This window comes from Mastigoproctus giganteus, chromosome 9 (assembly GCF_048544385.1).
Source record: "Mastigoproctus giganteus isolate SK-2022 chromosome 9, ASM4854438v1, whole genome shotgun sequence".
NCBI lineage: Eukaryota > Metazoa > Arthropoda > Arachnida > Uropygi > Thelyphonidae > Mastigoproctus > Mastigoproctus giganteus.
In genome coordinates, this window is record NC_143583.1 from 38,534,759 (window position 1) to 38,555,152 (window position 20,394).

Genomic DNA, 20,394 nt, shown 5'->3' on the forward strand with positions numbered 1-20,394 from the left:
TTAACCAGCAGATTCTTAAACAGGGATTACCCCTTGCCACAATACACCGAATTAGGGTACAGGCTAAGGATAAGATATAAAATACTACACCAACCAACAATAGTAATATCAAAAAATACTTTATTTCTGTCCCATATGTTGAACAGTGGCACAAACAGCTTAACAGATTCTTTAAAGATACCGAATTTAAAAATGTGGCCAGACCAATAGGGAAATTACACACTATACTGAACAATCGCTTGGTTCTCTCCGCGTTCGCAACACAAATTAATGATTGGTATACAAGATTTCTTGCAGTGATTGCGACTCGTCTTACCAAGGTTCGACGCGATTTTCTCTGAATATTCGTGTAAATCAACGTGAAGCCTCAGTTTGTGCTTCTCGTTCAGCAGCTTCAGCATTAGCCTTTCATGCCATTAATGAAAAACATACTTTTTTATTTAACGAGGCCAAAATACTACATGTTCAACGTAATTATACGCGACTATTAATTGCAGAAACCGTAGAAATTAAATTACACGAGAATTCTGTTAATGTTCGGCGGCCATATTTGATCTCCGATGCGTGGACCTTTACGCGCATGCGCGAAGACAAATAATCACTATTTAAGTTTCAGATTTAACCCTATTCGATAATTTTCATTCCTGTGATCACGACATACGGTCGAAAAGCATTGTCAGCTTCAGGAAGGAAAATCGTTTTGAATATTTTCGTTAGATTCTTTTTAATTTTTAATTGCGTTAAGTTTTTAATTGTGTTAAATTGATTTGAATTGTGTTAAATTGGTTTTTAATTATTTATTTTTTACTCTAATGTAAGTTTTCGATTTTTTCGTTTTAATTTCTGGAGAGTATCATACAAATGTGTTCTACGTACTATATTGAAGGAAACTCCTCTTATTATTTTACAAAAACTACTTCAAACAGAACTTCATAATCAACTGAGTACATATATAGTTTGAAAAAAGAATGAAATATATGAAGCATGATCAAAGAGTTCCCAGGTTGCATTAAAAAAGTGGCTTACCAGGTATTCAAGCTGTTACCTCGGAGGTAATAACATGAATACCTGAATATGAGACGATCAGTAAATCCAGTGAAGGCACTGTTGGAGTCAATTTTCTGATCCTCTTCCGCATGTCCAGTGATTGAAATATCTCCTATATTTCTTTTAAATTGGGGGATGATTTGGTTTTCTAACTGGGGGGGGGGGGATATAGTGGATGAACAGCCATCTTACTTGAGCAGAAAATTTAACTTCAGCTGAACCTTCCCATAAGAAATTCAGACTATATAAAAACTATGTGACAGACTAGACAAATTAATTCTTAACCCGGCAGTAGTATGGCGCGCTTCTATAGTGGTATTGCTTCCCCTGACAGGAGGCGAACTTTAACCTTAAGTTTTGAGAATGTATTTAGTATTTTGAATTGTGCTTATATTACGCTAATTGTGTAATACAAGCACAATTCAAATGATCTTTTAACAATAGATTGAAAAATTTATTAAATTTGTAATTTTTTAAATAATAATTCAACATTTTTTAAGCGACACCCATTTACTACGTAAGAGCTTAAGTTGTTTTATTGAAAAGATTGCTGTTGAATTGAATGCATCTCAACAGAAACACTTAAACAGTTTGGTAACGTTTCTAGACGTCACCGTTTCTCTTCGTCAGGCTCGTTGGTATTGATGTGAAATATTTTTCGCAGAAATCCAGGATGTCCATTCATACTTCCACCTACATTTCCTTCTTATGGTTTTCTTATATCCTCGTTTAAATTACAGGACTGCCCAACACAGCCATTGTTATAGATTTCAGATAAGCTTACACTGGCTTTTATGAGCGGTTAGTTCGGAAGCAATTAGAAGAACCACGCAGCAGGATATTGTATGCGCTTAAAAGGACAAACTGGGTATTACTGTTACAGTTTAGAGAATTTCCTAAGGGGATCAAGGTCATTCATTAGCTATTCTGCGACGCATGCACACTACAATTCCAATTCCACTCCTCATCAACGAAGTGTTGGCTTAAACCGCCTATAGAATTTCTCTCCATTATGGTTACAATCCGTGTGCTGAGAACACATTATCCTCCTGTGTTGACTTCTCGATAATATAATTACAGTACTTCTGAAATGAAGAACAAAAAAACTGATACGGTATGAATAATTACTGAGATGTTTCTATTAACCGCTGGCAATGTTGATATGTTTATGAATAATATTTAAAGAGATTCCCGGCTAATTTTATAAATAGAATGACGTAAAAAATATGTTTTAAAATTTTTTATTGTTGTTGTTCGTGTGAATTGGCCTGAACAATGGCCGAAATTTCTTCTCCATCCTCTTGGGGACGTGGCTAACACTTTAATAATCATAATCCGCCATTGCTATTAGATATATAATATACTTTTTGGTCAGATTAATCTAGGCTCGGAAAGGAAAACTGTACATGCTCTTTTGGTGAATAGAAATGTAGAGCTTCAATAATGAATTTCTAAGAACTTTAAAATTTATCCTTTAGGAGAATACAATTGAATAGAATCCTTTGTTCACAAAGAAGCTCCCCTTTCGCAGAAATTACTACATCCTCAGCTCCCTTTTTGTAACATGCTAATATTTAAACGACTCATGCAAGTGGAGGAAATCCATCTTCCAAACGTAGATTTTTATTATTATTATTTTTAAACAAATAATAATTTGCTGCAAATACAAAAATCTTTTGTTTTAAACGCGTGCATTGCGTACAATAAATTTTGGTATTTCTTCGAATCTTTCAAATGCACAAAAAAATCGATAGAATTTTTAAAAATGCCGATTCTTATCTATAGAATAGAAATAGAAAGCTAAATAGGAAAAAAGTAAACAAAAGCTGTTCTAACCAGGAAGGAATTTACTCTCACTCCAATATTCTCTGAAATTCAAGGCTATGCACGTATAACGCAGAGAATATACATACATACGCGAGAATGCGTGCGCAATGTACACGTACGAGCCTATTAATATTAAGATGGCCTCTTACAGTGAAGAGTGATTATACTTACAGAGAAACCTTTTCAGACATTCACGTGACTCTTTCACTATCACCTGAGCTACGTCATAACATAATCTGAACAAACACATCAGTTGGGAAATTTTTTCATCTTCATTTATTCAGGAAATCACTATTCATCATTTCATATATATATAAAACAGCATCTTTTTCTGACATATTCTACATACTTTTGCAAGTTCCCATAGATGTACATACGTTTGATCTGAAGTATTAGATTCAGTTACTTCGTAAGTTACATTTTATTCTGTTTTGCTTTAACAGATTTCATAACTGATAGTATAACTCTATCGTTTTTTGATAATAGTAACTTTCCGTGTATGTGATATTTTTGCGTTTTAAACATTTGTTTGCCTGTTTTGCCGAGTAGAAGCTCTTCGCAAAGTCACTCCAGTCTTTTTCCATTTTTTTTTTTTCTTTTACTGCACCTAGCGAAGACATTTAAAATGCACCTACAACTTGAAAACGAACAATAACTAGACCCCGTAACCGATTGATCGAACGCGAGGATACAGTAATACATGCCTTTAAATTGGCCGTGGTTAGAGCCCACTTGATTGCTAAATACTGTCCTGTATTCTTTATTTCCTCCTGAAAACTTAGCTAAACTGACCATACTGTGCACACGCAACGTACAAACAGCCGAATTTGACGGTACTGAAGGCATTGAAAAAGAAATATGCCCCTACGAAACATAACCCATTGAAAAAAAAAAGAAATATGACCCGTAAGTGATCTGGCAAGTGCATAGCTGCCAAAGGCAATTAGTAGGTGACCACAGTTCGCGACGCGGTCACCATAAGTTCGTGCAGTTTTCTCAAAATTAATATTTTGATAAAACCATGTGGAAGACATTGCAGGTAGTAATTATCCATTGATATACTTCGAAAGCACAAATGAAGTTAAGTCAGTCGATGCCTAACAAGTAGTTATAATCATCGCCTCCATCACTTGGTGGAAAAGGCCTGGGTCTCTTCTGTGAGGAATTTTTTTTTTTTTTTTTTTTTTTTCATAACATGGCAGAATTAGTCGCTCTTAAGCGACAGTAGCATGAATTTTTTTCTCCCATACACACCAGTTATGCGTTCAGCAGACCTTGATACCAGTTATCTGTAAATTATTTCGGACGACGTGCATCCCTTCATGCCTGCAGTGTATCCATCTACGAATGGTTTCATTAAACAGGACAGTACGCCACGTCGCAAAGACAGAAATGGTACCATGAAACAAGAGATCAGATTCAGACTACTACGGTGACTTCCTCAATCTATAGATATGTCTAGTTAAGCTCCTTTGGGATAAGGTGAAACGAACTCCTCCGAATCTATAACCATCTGATTTTCAAGAACTGTGTAAAGCGGGGTAGGCATGGTCCCTTATCCCTGTAAGGGACCTTCGACACCTTTCAGCCCACACCATAACGAATGCAGGCTGTTCTGAGGGCTTTTGTAGAATTAGGTTGATGTAGCTAATAAAGTGGCTTCAATGTATATTTTATTTTTATTCCAAAAATCTGCAAGTTTATTGGTCATCGAATACTTTTAAAAATATTCAGGGAAGATTTTTTCTTTTTTCGTTCTGGTATCTGGTTTTCGTTAAACTGTCGAACTTTGTATAAATTAAGAAACCAAACGACTTACTGTACTCCATCATCCTAACTTTGTAATTATAACGAGCATCATTAATCTATCTCTTAAATCAAACACTTATTCAAATCTTTTTAAATAAGCTTACATCATCCCATTCCCAAGAACAATAATCCTCAAAAGTTGGAGCTCTACTGTCCCATAATCACCTTAAATTTTCGATACTAACTTTCACCTACATCTTTCAACTTTTTGTACCCGTTTACATCTCACACACACACACATACACTGAATTCATATCACGTATATTTAGGATCAAACCCCTCAGCTGTCTCTGGAACTTTGTCATTGAACTAGTTGAGAGTGACAATCATGTTGACATTGTTTACGTGGACCTTGCCAAAGCCTTTGATCGAGTTACGCGTCACCTGCAAGTTTGTGTGCGCATTCCATAGTGTGCCAGTTTGATGCCAAACTTGCACACTATGGAATGCGCGAGCCTCTGCACTCATGGATCACAAGTTACCTCAGGAAAAGGAGTAACTTGTCATCGTCCAAGGAAGTCCTTTTCTCCTCAAAGTTGGGTCCTACAAGGTTCTTTCCTTGGTTCCTTTCTCTATAATATCTTTATGAACGACCTTACCAACGCAACTGACAATATTTGCTATTTGTTTGTTTTTTTTTTTGGTTTTTTTAAAGAGCATTAGCAACTAAGGCCATATTGCTCAGGGGATATGCGGTGGTCATTCCCTGACCTTTCCGCATCCTCCGTATTTGGTGGTCACGGACTCGTACCCCAGTCTAATCAAGAAGCGTGTGCTACGAACTGACAACAGTGAAGTTAAACTTTCGATCTACGCAGAAGTTGTTAAAATTTTCAGGCTTGTAAACAATATTTCTGATGTTAATTACCTTCAAAAAGCTCTTAATTCCTTTGCTTGTTGGGCCATTGACAGTGGTCTTACAATAAACGCTAGCAACGAATGAGAAGATGCAGAAAATGCTACATCTTCTCATTCGTTGGTCCTAGAAAGAAGGACCACTTCGCCTTCAAGTATACGAAGAGAGGTTTACAAGTTTCTAGCCTCTCAGAGGAGTGCTGTAAAGTTGTGGAAACCGATTTATTTTTCAACATAGTCCCTAGTTGACATAAACCACCCGGGGACGGCAAAGTGCGAGGAGGGTGCTAAGTACATATCAGGATATGAGATACTACGTGCAGTGGGTTGCATATACTGAACACGTAATCTCGTCCCGAAATATTATATACAAATTTTATGTTTAATATATACAGTATTTACACATTAATGATTCTGTACATACATTATACAAATCATATATTTACAATTCACTAATAATTCCATATATAACTTACATATCTGTTAGAGAAGGTATATTTTTCCTGTCAACAGCATACCAAATTATTATTGTTCTTAAAGCAGAAAGTTTCACTTTTACTAACAATTCTTTGGTACTTTGCAGCCGATTCATATTTCTGACATGATCCCCTAACTTTCGTAACCCGCTCAAATAAAATTCAGATTTTTATTCAAACCAGTTGTTGACTGCATCTATCACACCATTGTCACTGTCGAATTTCTGTTTTTTCAACTCCTTTTTGAGAAAATAGAAAATAGTCCGATGGAGGAGCCAAATTCGTGAATAGGACGGATGCTGTAGTAGTTCGAAGTCATAGTCATGCAGTGCTGCTTGAGTCACAAACGCTGTGTGCACTGGTGCATTGTCTTGATGAAAGTTGACTATTTCGTCCAATTTCTAGCACATCTTCAGATTCAAGAGTGTCAAAAACTGAACTTCAAAATGTTGCACAATCTCATGACAACAATTCACTCTTTACCTCTTCTGATCTGCAATCAATGCTTTACGGATCCACCTTGAAGAAATCTTTATTCCTAAAACATTCACTACAATGTCGTGAGCTCGTTCATGGGAGATGTTGAATGTTACCTCAATGCATCAATGTTATTCTGGGGTTTTGCATGATCGGGTCATGAATGGAATCCACATTTGCAGGTGGCGACACGGTAACAGGCCTCCCACTGCGGGGTGCATCTTCAACGCTGTCTCGTCGTATGTCTGCGCGAGTAGCACAGTGGTATCATCATCGTCCTCCCCACACCGGATGGAAAAGGTCCGGGTTCAAATTCCGTCGATGACGCGAGGAACTTTAATGGCCTTTTTCCATTTCGTGGCTGAGTTAGGCGTAGACAGCAAAGTTTTTTTCCGGGACATGGGGTTTTTCGTCCAACAAAGCAGACAAATCGACCATAGAACACACGCAATTTACGACACAATACACATGGGTATGTGAAATAACTTTTCGTGTAACCCTAATAAATAGTTTTTTGAATATCTTTCCGTGACATTCCCTTTAAATGAAGGTACTCGATGACTGTACGGTGCAGGATTGTCTCAACAGTTGCTATCTTCATCCAGCATTTCAACGCCCTCTGTAAAGGAGAAGAGTATAGTTACATACCTGAAAATTTCTGTGCTCACACAGAAGATTGGCAATATCGTCTTTCACGAAAGCCTTTGTTGAATTGGACTAAAAGTTTTCCAATCACCTCCGTACGATTGAGAGCTCAGATATTGTAATGCTTTCAGAGGTCAGAGATCTAGGGCTTTCATTTTTAAACTCTGCAAGTATGATCATCGCATCAGTAATATAATTCGCCAAGCAAGGAAACAAGTCGGGTTTAATAAGACGCAGAGATACATGTATAGGGATCCGCGTTTCTTGGTTCTTCTATCAATATCCTTGTACTGCTTATCACTGAATTCGTGTCACCACTCTAGAATCCGTACAATAGTCACCTAAAACATCAACTGGAACAAGTTCAAAAATAGGGCCAATGTTTTCTCAGAGAATATTTCACAAACAGCTTTGCAGTCACTTTGGATTACAGCCGCTTGAAATTGGCAAGGCTCCAACAAAAACATTTCGCCGGATGAATCTCGCACCTGACCTCCTTCAGTCTCTCTTCACATTCCAGCATCTGGCACAAGAAGCAGCTCACCTTCTATATTCACAGATCCCAACTCGACATCCATCAGTACAGTTTTCTGCTGTGATCAGCATCCTGTGTTAATGGACTCAAGGTGGACCTGTCTGCAAACCTTAAGGGATTCACTCAGACGATTCGTAGACTTCTTTAAGCCAGGATATCGCCCTGGTGACTAGAAAATGTGTGGTTAATTTAATTGTTTTAATTAAAACTCTGTTGTTCCGAATCACAGCAAAATGTATGTTTTCTGTTATTCACGTAAATAGCTTTTATATATGCACTCATGATCATTGAAGTATGATCCCATCCGTAATGCATTATGCCGCAAAGCTCGCAGTATAAAAAGCTGAGCAGCTTCGTACGTTAGAGCAATGATAATTTACATCTGATCATGCAAGTCAAAGTGATAAAGTAGCAATTGTGGGACGTAGTAAAGATATCGCGTAGTTTCAAAAGGGTATGATTATGGGAGCTCTACAACGGGTGCTTCCATATCGGAAATAATTTGGCGGCATGGCTTGTGGGTTGCTCATGGGCCACTGTGGTTAAGGTGTACAAAGAATGGTGTCAAACGACCTTCCACCGACAGAACTGTAAAGGATTACGCAAGGTGGATGTTCTCGATCAGCGAAGGGTGCATCGCGTTGTATGGGTTCAACGTTGTTGTTGTAATTGGTTTTTAGGAGCATCAGCAACTAAGGCCATATTGCTCCGTGTATGTTGTCTCTAAATTGAGTGTTCTGTGGTCGATTTTCTGTTTGCTGGACGAAAAACCAGAGTTTTCGGGAGAAAGAACCATGCTACTCTCGCCTGAGATCGACTAACTGAGCCATATTGTGAAAAAGGCTAATAAAAATTCGTCCCGTTATAAGGACTCAACGGCAGGCCACTATGCAATAGTTATGGCAATATAATATTGGGAATGCAAGAGCGATGTCCCAAATGACGATGCGCTGCACACTCAGACGTATAAGCTGAGGCAGTCGCCTAGGAAAATCAGATAGTATCTGATTTTCATACTGTTTGAAGTCCAGGATTATTTAGGACGTCCGGGACTTAAACTGAATCCTCAGAAAGCAGCTCAGATGGCCTTCACAAAAAAGGAGGATTATTAATGAAATTATGCTCACAATAAATGGGACCGCCATTAAAAAGGTTCACTCCCACACGGATTTGGGGATTGAAGTGGGATGACGGGCTTACTTTCAAAGACCACCTCAAGGTGGCCAGGCTAAAAACTCTTGCGGGGCTCTGGGCAATGTGTCAGGAGTTGTTCGGTCTTAGCCCTCGCGAGTTCCCTTTGGAATACGTCCGAAGAAATTTAACTCCCGTACCGCTCTACGCTTCGGTACTCTAGTCAGGAGTCTCCTCTACTCAACTAAAGAGATTTCTGGAGATAGAATATTGGCTCCTGAGATGGCTAAACAGGGAGATGGGCTACCCTTTCACCATCTCTAGGAGCGTGCTCTATGCAAACCTTGGCATGAAACCCTGGGAAACCATCGTCAAAGAGAAGAAACTGCACACCTTGGCACAACTTCTGTGCAGCCAAATGGATTCGCAAGATCTGGAATGTTTCTGCAAACCCTCGGACCTCAGAACGAACACATTGCAGTTCAACACCTTGTCTACAATCTTCTCTAGAAAACGTGCAGTACCTTAGGTCAGTGTTTCCAATGAATACGTTTGGAATATATAACACCCTGGGAATCGATGCCTCATCTTTCTGCAGCTCGAAGCGCTATAGACAGAACGTAGTGAAAGAACTATAGAAACACGAACAATAAGTATTATGTGAAAAGAATTCCCTACAAAGGCTTCCCTAGATTAACCGTTGTGTTTTTTATTGTTTGTTATTTATTTATTTTATTATTATTTTATTTATTGATTTTTATTTTCAATATGTTTTGATCTCTTGCAATTCCAATAGTAGTAGTAGTAGTAGTGACATGTGATGCAAGAAAGCAAGTGTATGAGCTTATGCAACATTAGTCAAAAAAAAAAAACAATTCTCTCTAAATGTTTTTCCAGTTCCTCCTTAAATTTATTCAACCTATCAACTTCCACAATGACACATGGAAGTTTGTTCCGGCAATTAACCACCCGCTGGCTAAAGGCAAATTTCCGCACATCTATTCTACCTCTGTCTTTCCTTAATTTTAATTTATGCCTCCTTAAGTTCGTAATCTGAACAAGTGGAAGAAAACCATCAGAATTCTTCTTATTAGTATTAGTATTAGTATTAGTAACGGCCGTATGGTGCAAGAAAGCCTATGGCTTATGCTGCACCAGCCAAAAAAAAAAAAAAAAAATCCGAACAAAACAATGATAAAAACAAAAATTAAATAAATAAATAATAATAATTAATAAAGAAATAAAAATAATAAAATGAAATTAAAAATTAAATAAAAAGGAAATTAATCCTATCATCCTATGCGCTTCCCTTACCCGAAAGTACTATCCAGATGACCTTTGAATTTCCCCAAACTGTCGGCCTCTACCACCCATGAAGGCAACTTATTCCAGTTTGTTTGTTTGGTTTTTTTTTTTTAGGAGCATTAGCAACTAAGGCCATATTGCTCCAGGATATGCGGTGGTCATTCCTTAACCTTTCCGCATCCTCCGTATTTGGTACTTATTCCAGTAATTTATAACTCGCTGGCTAAAATAAAACTTCCTGCAGTCCAATCTAAACATTTCCCCGCGTAACTTGAATTTATGTCCCCTAGTTCTAGCATCATTTATAATCTTGAAAATTTTGTCCTCATTCAGTTTACTGATGCCTCTCAGAGCCTTAAACACCTCAATCAAATCTCCTCTAAGGTGTCTAGTTTCCAAACTCTGCAACCCACATATTCGAAGTCTTTCTTCATAAGGACGCCCTTTTGCCGATCTCACCAGGCGAGTTACCCTTCTTTGCACCCTTTCAAGAAGCTCGATGTCTTTCTTTAGGTGCGGTCTCCATACTTGAACACAGTATTCCAAGTGTGGTCTAACATAGGCCTTATATAATGGGATTATCACGTCCCTATCTCTACTTGCAAAAGTTCGATAGATCATCGATAGGACACCATGGGCCTTCCTTGCAACCTGTTTACAATGCTCAGAGAATTTCATGTCCGACCGTATCGTAACACCCAAGTCCCTTTCCTCCAGTACTGGGTTTAGTTGAACTCCACCAAGTGAATAAGTTATTTTGGGATTACTGTTTCCCAGGTGTAATACCTTACACTTTGTTGGATTAAAGCACAGCTGCCATTTTTCTGACCATTCTTGAAGTCTATCTAGGTCTCTCTGAAGAAGCTCAGCTTGACAGTGATCATTAACTACTCTACCAATTTTAACATCATCTGCAAATTTAGACATCACGCCCTCTATCCCTTCATCAATGTCGTTTATGAAAATTAAAAACAACAGTGGTCCTAGGTTAGAATTCAGCGAGCTCAACCCATTCAAGTCCATATACACTTCACTAAGATCACCTCGCAGGTGCCTAGTCTCCAGCCACTCCAATTTGCAGAACTTAATCCTCTCTTGGTAAGAGGATCCCTTCATTCCCCTCACCAATCTTGTTGCCCTTCTCTGTACACGCTCAAGTAAATCTACATCCTTCCTAAAATGAGGCCTCCAGACCTCTATGCAGTACTCAAGACGTGGCCTGACCATTGCCATATACAGAGGGACAAACACCTCATTTTCCCTGCAAGCAAAATTCCTATATATATTTGACAAAACCCCATGACCTGCTCTGCCAGCCTGTCTGCATTGCTCAGAAAACTTCATATCGGACTGCACAATTACTCCCAGGTCTTTTTCATTTTCTACCACCTTAAGTGTAGTACCACACAGTTGGTACGTTTCTCTGGGGTTACTTCTATCCATATGCAGTACTTTGCATTTCTCAAGGTTAAACTTCAGTTGTCACTTCTCAGCCCATCTGCTGAACTTTTCTAGATCCTGTTGCAGCAGCATACTGTCAGTAGTGTCCTTAACAACCCTGCCAATCTTTGTATCATCTGCAAATTCGACACTAAGCCTGATATATCTTTACCGATATCATTGAAAATATATATAAAACAACAGTGGACCCAACATCGACCCCTGTGGGACTTCACTAACAACATCAGTCCACGAAGAGCAGCGTCCATTGATTACCACTCTCTGTCTTCTCCCCCTCAACCATCCCTTTATCGATAGCAGCAATTTGCCTCGAATGCCACACTGCTCTAATTTGTACAATAGTCTTTCATGCGCAACAGTGTCAAAAGCTTTCCTGAAAATCCAAATATATGATATCAAAATTACTTTTTGCATCCAGTTCCTTTGTAACCACATCATAATATCCTATCAAATTTGTCAGACAAGACTTTCCCTTAACAAACCCATGATGTGTCTGAATTATTGCTGCAGTCTTGTTTAGATGATCCTGCAATGCATCTTTAACCAATGACTCCATTATTTTACGCGGAACAGAAGTTAAACTAACTGGTCTGTAATTACTCGTGTCATCCTTCGATCCCCGTTTGTGAATTGGGGATACATTTGCACATCTCCAGTCCGTGAGGACCTTCCTTGAGTCCAAGGATGCTCTCATAATTATGGCTAAGGGTTTGCTTACTTCCTTTCCTGCCTCCTTTAATAATATAACTGGATAGATCCTATCCACCCCAGGTGCCTTTCTTATGTTTAACTTCAACTATTTCTCCTCCACTTTACTCTCAGTTATTACAAAATCATTAAGCACCCTGCTACAATTTGATAACCTTCTGGCATTTGTGAATGTGTCATCCAACATCTCTTTGTGAATGTGTGATGTGAATGTCGAATGTTTGAATGTCGATGCAAAATACTCATTCAGTTTGCGTGCTATCTGAGCGGGATCATCAACAGTCGAACCATCGATATCAAGTGGACCAATCAGATTCATCCCCTTCGTTTTAGAGTTTATATAAGTAAAGAAATCCTTGCTGTTTTTCTTAGCATCTTTTGCCAAGGATTTCTCGTAATCTGCCTTCGCCTGCCTAACCTCCTTTGTGACCTGATTACAGATATAACTTATATCTGCCATAGGCTTCTGTGTCGCTTGATAATTTATATGCATCCCATGCATTTTTCTCCTCTGTTACGAGTCTCATTAGTTCATTTGACAACCATTTAGGCCTAAACTTTGTACAATATTTCTTAATAGGTATGAAACTTTTAGTAGCTTCCACGATTAATTCCTTGAATGCTTCCCACTTAGAATTTGTTGTTGGTAACATTGTTAGTTGATCCCACTGTACAGAATTTAAAAACTGTCTGAGACCACTGTACTCACCTTTACCGAAGCAAAAACCCTTTCCTTTACCCCTGATGGTAATTATGTCTTTAAGTAAATCCCACATCAGTACACTGTGATTACTGCCACCTAGTGGTTCATTTATCTGCAAATGATCACTACTGATAACTAGATCAATAGTATTACCCTGCAGAAAACAATCATCCAATAAATCCACAAAAGTCTTACTAGTGTGGGAGTGACCAACCTCAAGTTCCATTCAATATCTGGGAAGTTAAAATTCCCCATTATAAGACATTCTGATTTACTGGCCCACTTTATTTCTCTGCACAATTGCCCATTATACTCATTAGAGTAATTAGGCCTATAACACACACCTACTCTCGTTTTTCCTTTCCCAGCGCTTATGTCACACCAAACTGACTCGACACTGCATTGTTCATCTATATAAACTGGATGCATTTCTTTTTGATTTTATGTTTTTCTTAATTAACAGAATAACATCTCCTCCCTTCATATCATGTGTATCCTTCCTGTACACATTGTACTCCCCAAATTCCAACTCTGCATTCCTAATATCTGTGTGACACCACGTCTCTGATATTCCAACAATATCCGCCTTTGATATAATCAACTGGAATTTGCATAATGTACACCCATCTAGACGAACCAGGTTGTTCCAATGGTGTCCACCGATGTGGAAATAATAATAATAATAATAATAATAATAATAATAGAACCTGTACACCCTCACCCACCTGATGTACATGGATGACATCAAGCTCTACGCGGCAACCGAGAAGCAACACCAGTAACTACTCTGGATCACCGAAGAATTCAGCAAGGACATCCTGATGGAATTTTGTCTAGAAAAATGAAAGACTCACACACTGCACCAGCGAAAATTAGTTGGCTCTTTACCAGCTGCTGACCTACAAATACCTAGGGATGATGCAGGCTGAGCAGTTAGACCAGAAGGAAATCAAGAAGTGCCTGACCGAAAAATATCATCAGAGACTCAGAAGCCTGCTGAAAGCAAAATTGAACTGAGGGAACACAGTTCAAGCCATAAACATCTATGCAGCTCCGGTACTAAAATACACATTCAGGGTCATAGATTGGACTAACATCGAGCTAGAAGCTATCATGTGAAAGATAAGGACAATGATGACCAAGAGTCGCCAACACCACCCGAAATCAGCAGTGGAGAGACTAAGGATAGCTCGGAAAGAGGGAGGAAGGGGCGTGATAGACTCGATAGAGCAACAGAAAACAGCGATAGTTAACCTGAAGGATTACTTCGAGAACAGGCCATAAGGAAGATAGATAAGTGGTATACCCCACTCTACCTAAGCGAGGAAACCCCTTCCGCCCAGACAGTACAAGAAACGAAGTTACAAAGATGGGCAAATAAGACACTCCATCGCAGACACTACAATGACCTCCATCAAGATCACATCGACACCATTGTTTCCAATGCATGGCTCACAAGCGGGACGCTCTTCCCCGAGCGAGACTGAAGGATTCATGTTGGCCATCCAAGACCAGGTAATCAACACCAGAAACTATAAAGAAAATACATCGGAAAGGAGCCCGGAATGTCAGATGACACATGTCGACGATGCCACCTGGCGTCAGAAACGATCCAACATATCACCGCGGGGTTCAAGGTGATCACCCAGACTGAATACACTCATAGACACAACCAGGTAGCCAGGATAATACATCAGAAGCTAGCGAGGAAATACCAGTTGAGGAAAGAAAGTGTATCATACTACAGGCACGAACCCCAAGTAGTACTAGAGACCTGAACCCACAAGTTGTACTGGGATCGGGCCATAATAAAGGATAAGACCATCCCGCACAACAGACCGGACATAACCCTTGTGGACAAGATGGAAAAGACTACCGACCTGATTGACATAGCGGTGCCGAACACTAGCAATGTGCAGAAAACCCATGAGAAAAAAATTAGGAAGTATACGAACCTGAGACATGAAGTCAATGAGATGTGGCGTATGCAAAAAGTATCGACCATCCCGATCATCGTGTCAACCACCGGTATGGTACCAAAGACTCTGCCTAGCAGCAATAGGTTTCTCAGAGAACGCCTCCAAGGAACTCCAGAAAGTCGCAATCCTAAACACCTGTACAATAGTCAGAGATTTCCTCGACCAACAGTAATACCAGACATTACAACCACCCTGTGTACTTGGTAGCAGTACCCGTCACGGAGTGGAACCCTCCAATCAGGGAGAAATAATATAAGAGCAACAACAATAATAATAATAATAATAATAAATTATGGACACACAGCCTTGATCTATTCCGACAATGTGGAAAGCCTCCAGACAACGTGGCTGCAGATCACTACGGACGTCTTCGGATATCTTGTGGAGGTCAATGCCTACGCGATTAGAGGCTGCTATCCATGCGAAGGGTGGCCCAACATAATATTAGGTAGGTGGTCATTCAGTGTAATATGATATATATGCATAATTGAAACAGCTTTTATACTTCCTTGTAAATACGTAAGTATATTCTTGTAAATTTAATTGTCCTGCTTAAATCATTAACCTTTCAACTGCATTTCATTATTACTATGTGTCATATCAAGAGCAGTATAACATGAATGGCCTTGAATCCGGCCGACGTTAGTTGTTTGAGTTTGAGTCTGTGTGTAGAATGAGAATTATTGAAATTTTATGGGATTTCTTCATATATATATATATATATATGGTTTGTGTGTGAAGGAAAACTTTTATGAGAAGTTGATTTATTGTTTGCGTTGTTTTTATGATATACAGAGTGAGTGTTGTAAATATATTTATTACTTTCTTTATTTGTAAATAGGATATATTTGTACGGTGTTCAATGCACAATATGGTTTTTAGTACAGCACGTTTTAGCACAGAACTTGTAAACGAGTCATAGATAGTAGAGACCTGCCTCCCGGAGGCTGGGATGGAAACTCAGCATTAATACTTGCATTTTTTCAAATAGACATCTGAAGCTAAGAAATCAGACACTGATAGTGTATATAGCGTAGATGACCAAAGGTCAGGAAACGCGATTACCACAAGAGGTGCACGGCTAGTAATCGTCGATGAATTTGCACAGGTCAAATATATAACAGCACGTTGATTGAACCTCATATTGAAAGATGCTTTCATTTAAATCGTAAGCGAAAAACCATACAGAAACGCTACTGGGATCGTATGAACTAGAAATTATCTGGCAACATCTAGGACTTAGTTGTAATTTTGTGCGCGATCTAGGGGTGAAGATATGAATTAAGAGTCATTACTTTTAAGCCTCCTTATTTTTGTCTTCCCGCCCTTCAGTTCATACACAGTACTGAAGTACTATATGTTCCAATACCTTTCGGGTCACCATACAAAAAAAACACCACTCTATTCAAGCTGACAATGAAAGTTAAAAGGGATAAATAGGACAGGACCCTCATACAGTTCAATCATTTTTACTGTGCTGGGTTACAGTAGAATTTACAAAACGTGGCAGTCAATAAATCAGGAAATTACTAGCATTACTTGAATCGCAACTTATAATTCCTTACAGAAATAGATTGTCCTCGCTGTACGCTTCAGTCATCTGGTTCTCAGCATCAACTATCTATTTGCTTAAAATAATGACTAAGAGTCACATAGCGAAAAAAAGTTATTCGCTCATTGACAGGGTTCGAATCCTGGCACAACTACAGTAATATAAAAAAAAAATAATAATAATAGAATATCTCCAGTCCTGCGGATTCGATTATGATTCCTGAACATCAAGATCCGGTCTTCTAGGCAGAAAGGAATTGCTACCATCATCAATCACTGATACTCTTATCGTTTAATAAACTGGCTGATTTTTGTATATATTTGTTTCCCTTTTCCAAAATACATTAAAACAACGGGTGCATTTAAAGAAAATTTCGATTTTTATGTTTCTTTTTTGTCTTATATTTGCAGATCATGCAGCCACATTTATTTTGCTTCTTGACCATTGCAATGATATTACTGATAACGCTGGAAATGAAAGAGGATGTATCGGCCAGTCCCTTGGGAGACATCGTGAAGAGGTCTCTTTCAAATCGTACTCCTTTTGAAGCAAAGAACTGTAGAGGTACAGGTGGCTCTCCATCAGGAGGAAACCCTGATGCCGAAGAAGTTCCGACAGGCAGTGAAACTGGAAGGATACAAGATGGAAGTAAGAGTGATAAAATGTGGGGGGGGGTTTATTTTTATGTTTATTTGTTTTTTGTATTTTTATCTTATATATTCTTGGCGATTGATCAATTAATAAATCTCTTTAGCTTTCAGACCCACCTCTTCACCCCCAATTCACCCCCTTCCACATTAGCACCTGACTGGTGTACCGCACAGAAGATTACAGATTCTGGGGGAATAGTAGTTCGTGTATGTCTCCTCATCTACAGGAATTCGCCTTCCTTCAGGAACTCACTCATCTCTCCAAACGGCACTGCGATTCCTAGTCGGGGTATTAATCAGTTGCTCCGGCCCGCTTTGGGCGTCTGATCAGCTCGACGATACTGGGGTGCATAATAGAATTATCAACGTCGGGTCCCACTAGGGGCTCGGCGGCTAATAGACCGGAGGAACAAAGGGCACAACACAATATACAGCACATGACCCCCACACACTTCAAATCTCTGGCCCCGATACAATGTACACCCGCGGAGATGGGAGAAATCCCAGGAGCCGTTAGACACTAACATACCTTATACCTTATACCTTATCAAGTCTCTCCTTATTGCTCTATCAAGAAGCCAGACTATACAGGGTCCTCATCAGTCTCTTTCTCTCCCTACCTCTATTTCTCCAGGGGTATCTCTTCCTTATCTCTCTATACCGAGACCTTTTAATCCTTTTCACTCAGCTCCAGCATATATGTTTCCATCTTTCATTGGGTATTTCCTTCCCACTTCCACGTTGCGGCTGACCTCTCCCAGGATTTGCCTAATGAATTGTCTTTGCGACAAACTGCTTCAATTCCCACTACCACATTCCACCGATTCGCCCAACTCTCTCGTATTCAAGAACTCCCACCTTCTTCAAAACTTTCCCACAACTCCCTCAAAAAACTTCAAAACTCCCCCTTCCTTGTGTTGCATCTCCTTTTTGTGCCAGCCACCCCTTCTATTCTGGTCCGATCATAGTTCGTTCTTCATCATCTGATTCATTCCTCATTCGCTCTTCCCCACTTCTTCCGTTTTCTTGGCCCTTCCTTTCCTGAGGGAACTTCCGGCTTCTCGAAATTTCTAGAAGCTTCGATGAACTTCCGGACGCATAGAAATTTCTAGATATCTCTATGTGATCATTCCGATGCACTTACCCCTTTTAGTCCACTCAGTTTTTTCTCTACTGCTCCTTGAAATTATTAAGTGCTCAAAGATTCGGTCTGTTTCATCCAGCGGCTAGCCATTTCCACACGGTGTATGCTACATCAAGTGTTCCTTCTCCCTCTTAGTCTTTAAAATTCTTCCTCTCCACAAGGGGCAGTCGGTTCCCTTGTTCTTTTCTTCCAAAGGGTTGCCCACTTTCTGTTTATCGTGACTTGAGCTGCCTTTTGCGGTGCTCCCATTGTACTTTTGTGCTCCGTCCAGTTCCACCCCGTTGTTACGATAATCTTTCCCCTACTTAACTGTACAGTACAGGGCGATTGCAATCTAAGCTGAAAATCGTCCTATATAAATAATATTACTTAATATATATATATATTTTTTTTTCTTATGTTATAATATTTATTTCCCTAGGATGAGTGTAAGAAATGGGTTCTTACAAAAACATCTTCAATGCTCTTTGGGGGGGGGGGGGAAGGGAAAGGCTGATAATTTAAATTAACACCTTTTAAACTTATGAGAGATGCTTTTTTGGGAAGAAGGTTTGAAAATGAAAAAGATATCCTTATCTAATTTTAAGATATTTTCTGGTTAAAATTCTTTAAGCATATTTTGGTCGTTCGCCATGCATGGAAATAAAAACATAATATATTTTATGGAGAACACCAATGTCACACATCTCATTAATTGCTGCTTTTAAGTTTTCTTCAAATTTTTGTGGGTCTAACATGTTTTCAATAAAATATTATAAAAAGAGTTTAGGGCTGAAAGCCTCTTCTTTTATTCTTGATTTCATGATGATATCATTAGGTATCAAGTATATCTGGCAATATTGCATGTTTGTCCCCTGTGGCCAGGGTACTTTCAAAATGATACTGCAACCGTCCTCTGCGCCAGATGAGTGAAATAGTCTTTTTAGGAATACGAAGAAGAATTCGATCATCTGCCCTGATCATTCCAATCACCGGACCATAACACTCATTCAGTATCTGTAGGATGAACTGCAATGGCGTATTGGTGAGCACAATTTTGGAACTTAGGGCAATTTAGATACAGGAACTGCACAAAGTTCCTCGTATCACTTTTGATGATTCCATACGTAGCCTTGCTGAAGCAGTTATTCAAGGCAACGGCATTACAACACTGACACAACTAGCTCGTGATCATAGTATAGGGTCGGGTTCTGTAGTATACTGTATAGACTTCACTAAACGCTGATAATAGTATTATAAAATACATGTATAAGTAGCATATCAGCACTCTTCCAAAGAGCTCATTCCCTTTGAATCTATTGCGCTTTATTACTCTAGAGAATACATTAAATTCTTGTAGTAATTTTAAAAAATAATTTTATGATTATTGTCCTTATTTCTTGTTCAATTTTTCAGCAAAAAGAGGTGGAAAACAAAGACAAGGAACTAAGGTAAAGTGATTCTTGAATACATTAATAGGAATCCTTCTTAGTACAGAAATAAAACTGATTATACGTATGTTATGAAATTCAAAGCAAACTACATTTAAATAATATTTCTATATTTAAAAAAACAACTTTATTATGTAATTTTGATTTTTACTAATAATAATTTTCTTTTCTATTTACTTTTATCTAGAAAACAACTACAACACCTGCGCCATAAAAGAAATACGGTAAGGCAATTGCATACTCCCTAGATCACATCTTAAATTATCTTTTCAGCATCAATTACAGAAATATTTAATAATTTAAATTAAAAATAATTATTAATTAAAATTTAAAATAAAAATTCAAAAGATCCAATTGAATGCTTAGAAAACTTTACATTGCTTTTATATTTAGAACGTTATAACCTTTGAGGATTGCGTATGATTAGAAATGGACACAAATCCACTTCTAATGGGGGATTCTTGACAGTGGCCACAGTTTTAAATATCTTAATTGGACATTTATCACTTTATTATTGTTATGCATCTAGTTTTGTGCCATCCAGGAAGACAATTACCATGAAGTGTTGATCTGACACAATGGACAGGTAGCTTTTATCGTGTGGTCTTTGAGTATGAGGACTCCAAAAGATTCCCAGGAAAATAACCCCCATACAAAAAC

General features: G+C 38.6%; 1 long non-coding RNA gene across 1 annotated transcript; it reads left to right on the forward strand.

The window, feature by feature from the left end:
- The first annotated feature begins 3,213 nt into the window (after positions 1-3,213).
- Positions 3,214-19,968, forward strand: LOC150080156 (uncharacterized). Its single transcript, XR_016547410.1, has 4 exons — positions 3,214-3,283; positions 16,921-17,158; positions 19,700-19,734; positions 19,922-19,968. It is a non-coding gene; the product is annotated as an uncharacterized LOC150080156 (long non-coding RNA).
- Positions 19,969-20,394: the final 426 nt, after the last annotated feature.